At 38.4% G+C, this 12,106-nt stretch overlaps 1 long non-coding RNA gene across 1 annotated transcript; it reads left to right on the forward strand.

Annotated features, from left to right (window-relative positions):
- Positions 1-6,527: 6,527 nt before the first annotated feature.
- LOC113285578 lies at positions 6,528-7,016 on the forward strand. The gene is made up of 2 exons (XR_003328771.1): positions 6,528-6,697; positions 6,819-7,016. It is a non-coding gene; the product is annotated as an uncharacterized LOC113285578 (long non-coding RNA).
- Positions 7,017-12,106: the final 5,090 nt, after the last annotated feature.

Consider the following 12,106-nt stretch of genomic DNA (forward strand, 5'->3'; position numbering starts at 1 on the left):
AGATACTGGTTATACATTGCATCCTCAAACTCTTGTCTCTTCTTCTTCTTCTCCTCCAACTTTCTTGATCTCTTCATTCTCTTCAATGAATCATCACTGCTTTCTTCTTTCTCTTCCTCATAATACTCTTGCTTCTCATCATTCTCACTATCAATTTCCGTCATACTTCGAGTCTTCCCCCATGATGTCTTCTATGCTCCCTTTCTCTGAAGTCTTTGCCCGTGTCGACGTGTATCAACATCCTCAACTTTCCTTAACCAGAGTTGGAATTCTTCATCATTCTCTATCCTCAATCTGCCATACTCCTCTTGTTCCTTTTTCTTGGTCTTCTCCATATTCAAATACTCCATCAGACTCTCCATCTTAGTACTTGTCAATGCTTCGGTTTCATCCTTTGCATGTCGCATGGCTGCAGAATCTGATGGCTCGCCTGAATTCCCTCCTCCGGTATAACTTGAAGCAACATCGACCATTTCTCTTAATCAATTTTTCTCTGCCTTCTTTTCTTTGCTTTTTTTGGTATAATTCTGGGATTATCTCCCATTCTCTTTTAAATAAAGATGGTAGATTAGCCATAAATGGCTCTTTATGGCTCTTGGTCAAGCATCGTGTCACTTGGAAATTCACGCCACTTCAATGCCATGCGCAACGCTCCAGCTTTCATCATTATCCTACTAAACCCTGCTTTCAAAGTCTAATCTTAGATGCTTCAATTTCATTTAATTCTGATGGAATCACTGTTAAGAGAGGAATAATTAGGCTACCTAATTTTGAAGGGTTTATTTGGGTTTTAATTAAAACTTTTGGTTTTATGCAGATTCATAGCAAGAAGCACTTGTTGGGAGACACTACTTTTAATTGGGGTATCATTAACAGTCGGGTTATAGACTATGTCGTTCAGCAAACTAAACTGTTTCAACCTACCAAAAAATCCCTTTTTACCACCACCATTAAACCTAAAAACCACCACAATAATTCTTACTTTCACTATACCCAATTTTCTTTACCCTACACAACTATGTTTATGACACTTAGACGGATGTGATAACCAATCAGGTTTACAATCTGTGTAATGCCAAAGCTCTTAAATATTCACCAACCTTCATGCTTACATATGCGCAAGACGTAAAAAGTATAAAGATAAATTATTTGGTTGTGTATACCCTTTGCAGGGCTCATGGCTACAAATATCACGTGAAAATCAAGCCAAGGTCCCTATCAACTACTCTTAAGAAAGATACCAGGTTATCTTTTAGCCCTGTAACAAGCTCTTTGGTTAAATACAAAAAGGTGGAATCTTTCACAAAATCTTACCATTACAAAACTCCCCCTTCTGCTGACCAGTTTCAACTCAGTCAGAATTCCCATTGTAAGGATCAAAGTGATTTTCATGGCACAGCCAACTTTCAAATACACATTTGTCTGATAGAACTCCATCATACCTATACTGTTACAAGAATCTTTCCCCTTCATATAATTATTTTAATACCCACCCAATCTCTTGACCCTGATAAAACCTTACCTTTCTTCATCTCTATTATGATCTAAATGGAAATTTGTCCACCCCAATCTTCTCGTATTCCTAAAAACCTTGAAATTCAAAATCTCACAAAACAAATGGCTGATAAACTAAAACTACCATCCACTCTAGCAAAACCAGTTTTTATTGATAAAACAGTTATTTTGGCTGAAGATGATAATAGTTGGAAATGGTGTATGGTTGGCTACGTCTGCAGTAAAACCCTCATTCCTACCTGTTCAATCCGTTACTACATATGCAATCAATGGCCTTTAGCTCAACCAGGTACTGTTACCACTTTCAATGGTTTGAGAAACAAAGTTCTTATCCGATTCCTAGTTGAAGCTGATTTCAATAGGATTAACTCACAGAAACCCTGGTTCGCTTGTGGTCATCTAATGGTTCTGAAAGTTGTTCCCATAAATGGATGGCCTACAAATCATCAAATCTCGTTTACTGAAAAACTGTTCTGGCTCATTCTTTGCAACATCCCTAAGGAGTGTACTGAGTTTGAAGATCTTCAATAGCTTACTCTCAAGTTGGGCGAACTAATAGATGCGCAAACATCCTATGGAAACCATCCTCCCAAGAGGAATGTCAAGGTCTGTGTTAAAATTTGCGTTCTAAAATCTCAACCAACTGGAATTCCACTCTTCCCAACAGGAAGAGATCATCCCTTCCTAATTGAATGCAGATACTACAAAGTTCCAAAGTACTTATGTACTTATTGTCGTGTTGCAGATCATAAAGATGCTACTTTCCCATCTTGGAAAGAAAAACAAAAGTTAATTCAACAAGCAGCTACCTCCATTTCAAAATATGTTCTCCCTGCAGTTTCAAAATTAATGATGCCAAGAAATCAAGATGCTCAACCTTCTCAACCAAAATCCAACCTGGTGATTCAAGATACTATCATGCCTCCAGTTGAAGTGTTACATGAAAATAAAATTAATGACGTTGTTCATCTTGACATCACCAAAGGTAAAGCTAAGGACTCAGTTCAAAATTCTGAAAAGGTCTCTCAGAAAGGAGTAGCTAATAATTTACAGATGGGCCCATTTGTTAACTGATCCACAACGTTGAAGATTTTTATGTTGGGCCTGTCCAGCAGAGATCCTCCCACTTGAACAATGGGCTTCCAGTCATCTTTAAACAAGTTTATAACCCATAATGTGACAGTTGAAACTTCAAGCACTCCGCCTGAATTTTTGAATCGAGGTCCGATCCGGACTACTAATTCGTCTAGAAGATTCAAAACGGCGGTTGTTCCGACAAACCAACCTGTAATTTCTAGAGAAGAAGTTATCTCTGCTGCAGTGGATCATGATGCTTTGTCCAATCTCAAAAGAAAAATTAACCCAAGATCAGACTTGAGAAAACGTACCAGAGCTAGTAATTCTACCCTAGCTAAAATTGTGGTAATCCCAAATCAATCTGATGTTTCTGAACCTGATTATTCAACCCTTTGTCCTCCTATTACCAAATTGGGAGATATCCTTGCCATTAACCTATATACCTGCACTCTCAATACCCACTCCCTGGTTGACCCCTATGGAAGCTAAAATGTACCTGTTGGTGATACTCCAAGTAACGATGGTGTCCGCAATAATTCCCTTCATGAGGCTGCCTCTTTGAATGTCAGTTCTACCCAGGAGACTAGTCAAATTGGTGGTTCTAATAACTCTGCTCTTGATGGTGGTTCTGCTTCCACCACTCAGGTAAACTCTATTCCCCCCCCCCCTATTATTGATCCCAGTAATACTGCTAAAAATACCATTTCTTTTCCTGTAAATAATGTGAATGTGATTGGATGGAACATTAGAGGTTTGGGTAAAAAATCAGCTAACAAGGAGCTTAGCTTGTTGTGTAGAAACATTAACCCTGATATCATCTTCTTATCGGAAACCAAGATAAATAAAGATTTGGTGGCTAGAAGAATGAATTTTTTTGGATATTCCTGCACCTTTACTATCCCAAGTATTGGTAGAAGTGGTGGGCTTGTTCTTGCCTAGAAAAAGGAAATTCAACTCAATGTTCTATCTTCTAGTCTAAGGGGGATCTATGTCACTACTACTGACATCATCCATTCCAAAGTTTGTCACCTACACTTCATATATAGTGAACCTAATAGTAATCTTAGACAAGCTTTTTGGGAAGATAAATGCCAATTACCTAAACCACCCTTAGATGAACCTATTTTCTTTATAGGTGACTTTAATGCTCTCCTAGGTACTGAGGGTAAAAATGGTGGCTTAGAAGTTGATGATTTTCTCAATCTCAGAAATTTTTGTGATACTTTTGATTTGCATGATCTTGGTTTCTTTGGTCCTAGGTTTACTTGGTCTAATATGCAACAAGGTCCTGATCTTATTCTTGAACGTCTTAATAGATGTCTTATTAACTCTATTGCTGAAACTTTGTTCCCTAAATTATGTGTGAATAATTTTCCTAGAGATTATTCTGACCGTTGTCCTATGCATATTGGTTTTAACTATGATGATGTTTGTATGCCTAGGCCTTTCATTTCATGGCTATGTGGATAGAAGATCCCACCTATAGAGACATTATAGCCAACTCTTAGTATGTTAATGTGGTGGGATCCCCTGCCTATAAGCTTAAAGCTAAACTCTTAAACACAAAAAAAAGGTCTTCGTGATTGGAACAAGTCTTCCTTTGGCAATATCCAAACCAATATCTCTGCAACTAGGAAGGATCTTTTTGATATTCAAACCAATATCCTACAAATTGTAGAGCCATCTCTAGACTTAAAGATAGATTGGAATATCTCTATAATTTGGAAGAACTCTATTGGAAAGATAAATACAGAGAGGTTTGGCTCATGGAAGGCATAAACTCACCATACTTTCATCGAATCACCTGTTCAGGAGAAAGAGTAATGTTATTAGTTGGATAAAGAATGCTGTTGGAACTACTTGAACTGATAGAGATAGTATTCGCACTTCTTTTATTGACTATTTCAAAAATTTGTACTCCTCATACCCACAACAATTCCAGGATGAAATCCTCTTTGATCAGTAGCCATCTTTTCAGCATGGATCCATGTTCGTCCGAGGATCATGTCATATCCTGGATCTTCCTTGACTATGAAAAACTTGGCTTCTGTCTAGGTTGAGCCTATTTTCATCTTGAAAGTAATGTAGCCATAAACATCTCTGAGAGTTCCTTCATGATTCTTTATTGAGATGGGAACATGAGTAGCTTCTTTTCGAGTGATTCCTGCGGCTCTAAGAGTCTTCAGTGGAATTATGTTGATGGTGGATCAACGTTCTTACAAATTTATTTCCTTTGAGATCGACTATGGTAAGCAGTCTACGGTCGTGCATCTCCTTGTCTGTGGCTGAAGGCCCAGGGAGTATTTCCGGAAATGGACAGTTGCCTCCCTGGCACGATGTGATTCAGTGTTATGAACATGTCTTTCCTTTGTGCCTTCGATGGATAAAACATTTCACATATATGTTCGACCATGAACCGCTTCTTTGACAGGTTGTTCAGAGAGAGAAAGTCCCGACTGAAAGAGGATCCATGTGCACCCCTTCAGTCCCCAGGTTAAGTTCTCCTGATTTGACCTTTTCCTTGAAGATGCGCTTCAAAAACTTGCAGTCGCTTGTTGGATGATTGACGAACCTATAAAAGCAACAATAACGAGGATTCTTCATTTCTTTTTCAGTCGAATTTTTCTTGACGTATGGAAATTTGATTGCACCATCTTGGATCCAGACTTCTAGCAACTCGACCACTTTTTCAATGGGAAGAGGGAAGTCCGGGTCTGTCTGGTCATTTTGTTGACGCTGAGTCGACATTTGTGCATTTCGAGTTTGATTATTCTTCCTTTGAACTAGAGAAGCATGCATGTGCTGTTGTGCCTTGGTTTTCCTTTTACTTCCTTCAACAATAACGTTCATAGAAGGATGGAGGTTGAGTTTCGGATTGGAAGAATACACGTTTTTCCTTATACCCTTGCAAACTTCTTTATTCTGGAATGGCTCGGATTGGCTGAGTAGAGCAGCAACCGATCGGTTAGTTGCTTCGGCTACGATCCGAGAATGTAAATCCTTCAAAAGGGATTTATAAAATGGCATTATCCCTTCATCGTAAGAGTCTTGATTGAAGCGTGCCAAAACGGACGGATCTTCTTTAAGAATTCGTGAGGATTGTTTCGAGGTTTCACGAACGTCCAAGCTAGATTGGTGGAGCCTTTTGCACTTAGCATGAGTGTGGACCTTGTCTTCGTCTTCGCTGGTGGAGGTATGGATATTAGAAGAGAAATCAACACCAGTGATAACATAGGAAGGATTTCCAGCAGCATTCTTTTTAGAGAGATCATATGTTGGTTCCCTTGATAACTAATCTGTAAGAACTTTCAAAAGGGCGAACAGCTCGTTCTGTATCTTGACAATTTCCGCTTGATTTGTTACTACATCATTTAGGATTTTCATCAGATCAGCAATGGTGGTTGACCTTTGAGTGTTCATAGCTTCTGTGGGAGCTTGACCATGCCAACCAAGTTTAGTAGCAATTGGAAGAAATTCGCCAGTACTGGGAGATAATAAATTGAGATTGGATGTTTTTGAGACCTCACCATAATCGACTATCTTTGATGAAATTGTGAGTTTCAACCGAGAGAATGATCTCCCACTGTGGTCGCCAATCTGTAGATGGGGAAAAACGATTTGCTGGTTTTTAAGGAATTGAGGAGACGACCGTGCGGAGGAGACTCCTTGAACCGAGCGAAATGTTTAACCTCACATAGATGCAATGCAAGAAGGGAGTGCTTTAAGTTCGAGAGATCAATCTGTAGCAATGTTTGGAAAACCGGCCCGGACGTTGAACTGGAAAAGTTACCGGGTTAGGGTCATACAGTCCAACCAGTGAGTCAACCCGGTTTCACTGGGTCAATCATTAATATCTATTGGTTTAACACGTGTTATCATGGGATAACAACAGTTGGATGATTAGTTATGCGTATTCGTCAGACGTGTCTAAAATGGTCTTATACTCTTATAGACATGGACATTCGGTACTTTGTACTTGCATTGTTTGCATCGAAACAGAAAATCCTTTCCATAATTGATTAGCCACAATTGTTTTATGAACATATAACCAGTCACTACTGACTACTCCTCTGTTCTTCACCCTCTCTATCTTATTTCGGTGCAAGTACGGGAGTTCTAAGCTTCTCTTTCCTTTGCAAAAAGAGGGGATTTTCTTTCTCTGTCACAGTATCTTTTGGATTCATTATTTAATGAGATCTATCTTTTTTTTTTGGTTAATTTTGCAGGCACTGATCCCAGCCTATCGGAAATTCTAGATGAATCAAAAATTAATAGTAGATCAAGAGAAATGGATGGTTGACCAAGATAAATTGAGAAGAAATCAAAGGTTTAGTGAAATTGTAACAAAGATTTACATCAAAGAAAGGAGAAAATATTTTATTTTGAAGATTTAATGGTGTAAGCTTAAATTATGTTTTTTTTTTTGTCATTCCGTAAGATTACATTCAATCATGTGGTAATGCTGAGAAGAAGATTCAGGAGAATTTCATCTTTTTTATCTTTTAGGATTTTTTGGGAACTGACTTGGTCGATCCAATTTAGACCGCACTGGGTCGGACGATTCACCGGTTAGATCGTCCGGGTCACCCGAGTTTTAGAAAAGAAAGGGTTTTTAATGAAATTACTGGGTCAGTGGTAACCCAACACATAAATATGTCTGGGTCGCCGGTTTTCAGAACATTGATCTGTAGGACTCCGACATAAACCAAGACAATGGCCGTTTCATAGTCAATTCGGTCACAAGAGAGGATGGGTCGACCTGTAGGAGGGAAGCTAAGAAATATGTGAGATCAATGGTGATCGAAGATTGTAGGTGTGTTGTGTATTATGCGTGAAGAAATAAGATAAGTTCTGATTGATTGAATTTTCTCTGTTGAGAGTAATTGCTCAGATGTTGATTTCTTAATCTCTTGTTGTCTGTTGACGAGAGATTGTCTTGTAGATGTTGTCCGTTCAATCATGACTTATCTATATTCCTAGAATTGTAAACACCTTGATCCCATGAAGTGTGACAGTTACTGAAGTCAAAGAGTGGGGAAGTAGAAATCGTGTTAAAACCAGTTGCTCATCGTGCGGAGACTTGGTTGATTTTCCATCCACTACTTTGCCAACTCCTCCAACTGATTGGCCACCTAAATAATCTATCAATCAACCATGAATGTATAAACATTCCTATTAGTAAAAACAAACGATAATCATGTGAAAAACTTCAACGTAGATTTAAAAACAAAACTCAAAACATGTTAAGAACTAGGAATTCATCCTCAATCAATAAGAAAATTAGCTACTCATGTTTTTGAAATTACACAAATAATTAAAGGGAGAATTTTTAAAGTTCACACAAATAATTAAAAGAAGAATTTTGAAAGCAAGCAAAAACACAAGTGTTGTGTGTGTAGAAGTTGTGTAGAGAACTTCTCTATTTATATGCTTCAATTTACTCCAAGAGTTTTTGCAAGGTTTGTCTAACCCTTTGCATATTGATTCTTCTCCTTTACCTCTTATTGGTTTGAATGTATGTGCTTCGCAAATATTTTTGGATGATTTTATTTCTCGATATCCACCATTGGAAACACTTGATGCTAACACTATGCAGGTTTGCCAAAAGGAAACCATGTAAGTTCCCAAATTCTATATTATTTATACACTTTAGAGTGTGGACAAGAATAAGTGTGGGGGAAGTTTCTATCGAGCGATAATTTCACTATTGTTTTCTTGTGCTAATATTTGTATGAAGCTATTGTTTGCAAAACATGTACTATGGGTGGATCCCCAAATTTTCCGATTGTTAGTATATGGGGAGTGAATCTTACAAGAGCCAAGTCGGGTCGTCGACTTTAAAATAAGCGCTTCATGGGAGGAAACCCATATGTTTTGTATTTCTTATCCTTTTGCTTTTTATTTTCTTTTAGTTTTGTTTATTTATTTTTCTTGTTCCATATCATGTTAGGATTTCCCACCTTGACTTTACTAGGAAGATTCAATTACATTGAGGACAATGTAAAGTTTAAGTGTGGGGGAGTGATTAAGCATTTATTTAAAAAAAAAAATTTTTTTGCATAAAATCTCCAACTTGTAGAGATTTTAGAGTCACTAGAATACTTCTAGGTATGTTTACATAGAGAATTCTGACCGACATAACTGAACTTGGAAGTGTTAGGGAACTACGTTCGGATTTCTTGCTTGTTAGAGTGTTAAATAATGGATTTAATCATGCCGGTGATGCAGATTAGGAGCAGGGAGACATGCATTATTAGAGTTTCTGATCAATCACTAGTGGAGACTACCCTACCTATATCATGCGAGGCACCGACCAGATTTCTTTATAAATAACTAAAGAGCTTTCTTTTGAGTGCGTGTCACCGTACGTTAATTCCGGGTAGAATGGTGAGCTACCCAACCTCCCACCAACAGAAGCACTACTCTTTGATCTCTTGAGTGCTAATTTTGTCAATCATGAGGGTGACGTCTATAGTTGAAAGCCTCCTTTTTGTAGTTCGATTTGCAGTTAGCACCATTCTCTCTCTCGACAACAACGGATTTATAGAAACACCATCATCATCAACAAGGGAGCGACATCAAAATCTACAAGGAAAGTTGAAAAAGTTCTAGGTTTACAAGCAACGGAACAAGAAAAGAGTAAATTTCATATCCAAGTAAAGCAACTAGACAATGAACGGATTTTTACATATACATGTTGAAGACTTATTTACAAGAGCAAATAAAAGTAAAAGGTGAGAATTATTGAAGTTTATGATTTCGAGACGATACAAGTTGTGAAGAATCAAGCGGTAAAGTACTATCATCATAGTTGAAGTCGAAGACAAAGACCAAAAAGATGAAGACGAGGAGCGGAATACGTTTCTATTGGATACTGTGAGAGTGGTGTTATCATCATTGCAATCGGATGTGAAGGTGAGTAAGTAATCTCATCCTCGATAATAGTGGTTGATTTCCTTTCTTAGAGATCGTCATAAAAATGGTTTTTCCAAAATGTTAAAAGATGTGGGTTTTAAAAATATTTCGGAAGTTGTCCTTCCCACCATTCAACGTGTTGCAGGAATTCTCTCTTCATTCCTACCTGCACACATGTGAGAACCATAAAAGTACGTCTTTTGAGTGCAATTTCATAAAACCCTTTTTGGTGAGGCAGAAGTCGAGGCGAAATGCTTATTGATCGCTCTCAAACATGCGTTCTCTCATTATGGTATGGTTATTTCTCACTCAACATTTAAGAATGAGAATATGTTCTTTAGTATTTCTAACTTCTTATTACTAGCATGCAGAAACTCTATGTCCTCATAACTCTCTGGATGCTTGGGACGCTGAAACGCTTTGAAGTTGTAAATTTTAGTTTGATTTGCTCGAGGACTAGCAAAGTTTAAGTGTGGGGGAATTTGATAGGGTGTAGAATACATCCTATTTATTATCTATTGTTTATGATTTCTCTGCTATTTTTCTTGTAAATTATGTATTTTACGCATGTTTTTGAGTTATTAGGTACTCTGGAGTCGCACGGAGAAAAAGAAGAAGAAATCACCCAAATTTAGCCTAAAGGGCAAAAAGGAAATTTCATAGGCTCTCATTATTGGGAGCCTGGTCAAGGTTAAGGGACCACCCTGTTTGAAGGAGTACTAAATACAGATCAGCTGAGGATAAGGGGTTGGAAACAGGCTATCCCTTATCAGAACTGACCACCTATTATAGGCACCCAAAATGGGTGGATCTTATCTAATGGGGTGTCTGAATCCTGCCCACATTAGTATCTAATCCTAAATCGAGAAACACTCTTCTTTCTCAATCATTTGCTACTAAAATTGAGAAAGGAAACAGCAGCCGCTGCTACTAAATTGTGAGAGGAAAAAGTGAGCTTCTGCCATTGGAGTTGCAGGGGTTTGATGAGCTCGTGTTTTAGTTCAATTATAAATGGAGGCGCAGCCATGGAGAGAACATAATTGGAAATCGAGAAAAATGATGAAGCGTGAACTTCAGGTGAGAGATTGGATCGAGAAATTAAGAGAGGAGAGTGAGATTCAGAGAAGATCGAAATGGAAAATATTGTTGCTGTTCAATACAGAGAGGATGAAATTGAGGGTTCTGTGGATGAATCAGATCAAGAATGAAATGGAAGAAGGCGATTTGGTGCTGCTGTTAAATCCGGAAGAAGAAATGGATCTGGGGATCGTCTCTGCGGTTGAATCTCGAGTCTGTGATGATTTAAAGTAATGGGTTTTTATTGAATTCGCTGTTGGTGGTAGTTGTTGCAATAGAAGCAAAGATGGTGATGAAGTTCGAAGAAATTAGGGCTTGATGCTGAATTGAAATAGAAGAATTGGGGGTTTTCTGTGAATCTAAGATGGGTACTGGATTCAGCCAGGAATGGTTGCAGTGTGACATAAACTGGAGCTACAGAGAAGCATAAGCAATACCAAATGATGTTGAAACTGCAGCTGGAATTAACATGGTGGTCTGAGATGGATGAAGGTGAATGAATGTTGCAGAGAATGGGCTATGTGGTGATGTAGCCTGAATGGTGAATTGGGCTGCTTTTGAGAAGTAATGGGTTTTGTTTGAAATTGAATGAACTGCTAGATGTATGATAGGATTGTGCAGGAATTGAAGCAAAAAGAGGCCTGAATTTGGCCTGAAAATGCCCAGAAAACAAAGGAGACTCTGTCAGATTTTCTACTCCGACAGGTCAACTCGTTGCCGCCGATGACCGATCCAACTCAGTGACTCAGACCACTCAGCCCTGACTAGACAGCTGATTGAGATGACTCTCTCCTCCCTTGACTTTCTTGACTAACGGCTTGACCGTTCTGACTGTTAACTTTGACGGGAACTGTGACAGAATATTCCATTGACGACAGAACTGTTCCAGTGACTGGCAGAGAGCTTTTCGGTGCCATATTCCGGTGGAACCAGTAAATTTCCGGCGACCCAATTTGTGAAGAATTCTCTAGACTCATCTAGACTCATGGGTCTGAGGAATTGGACTTGAATTTGGAAAGTGAAGATGGAAGATTTGAGAAAGATTTTGATTTGGAAGTTGAGCTACAAAGGGAAAGGGATTCTATTCCTAAGAGGATTGCTAGGAAATTGAAGCCTATAAATAGAGAAGTTCTTTACATACTTTTACACACACAACACTTCTCTTTTCTTTATTCTTTGTGTGAACTCCTTAGAGCATCCACAGTGGGCGAGTATAACCAAAAATTTGGGATGAGATCGTGACGCAGTGGGACGGAGTAAAGATCAAATCCCAGCCAAAGATCAAATTCCAGACCATATTTGGTCGCGACCAAATACCAAATCCTAATATAGTCGGGCGTAAATTTAAAGTACGCTTGTTGCTGGGCGTAAATTTAAAGTACGTGCGTTAACGGGCGGAGATTTAAATTACGCCCGATGAAAATTCAAATTAAAAAAAAAAAAAAAAAAAATGAGGCGTAAACTTAAAGTACGCCTGTTGACAGGCGTAAATTTAAAGTACGCCTGCTGATTGATTGGGCGG

Source organism: Papaver somniferum, chromosome 6 (assembly GCF_003573695.1).
Source record: "Papaver somniferum cultivar HN1 chromosome 6, ASM357369v1, whole genome shotgun sequence".
NCBI lineage: Eukaryota > Viridiplantae > Streptophyta > Magnoliopsida > Ranunculales > Papaveraceae > Papaver > Papaver somniferum.